Consider the following 289-nt stretch of genomic DNA (forward strand, 5'->3'; position numbering starts at 1 on the left):
TTTTGAAAATATTTTGAAAAAGATTTTTGAAATTTTCGAAATTTATAAAAAAAATGAAAAAGATATGATTTTTGAAAAAGATTTTGAAAAGATAAGATTTTTAAAATTGAAATTTTGACTTGACTTGTAAGGAACAACTAATTTTAAAAATTTTTGACCAAGTCAACCCAAAATTTCGAAAATTTGGAAGAAAATAAGGAAAAGATATTTTTTTTATTTTTGAATATTTTAATTATGAGAGAGAAAAACAACAAAAATACTCAATGCATGAAATTTTTAGATCAAAACA

The sequence above is a fragment of the Arachis duranensis genome, chromosome 7 (genome assembly GCF_000817695.3).
Source record: "Arachis duranensis cultivar V14167 chromosome 7, aradu.V14167.gnm2.J7QH, whole genome shotgun sequence".
In the NCBI taxonomy this organism is placed as follows: domain Eukaryota; kingdom Viridiplantae; phylum Streptophyta; class Magnoliopsida; order Fabales; family Fabaceae; genus Arachis; species Arachis duranensis.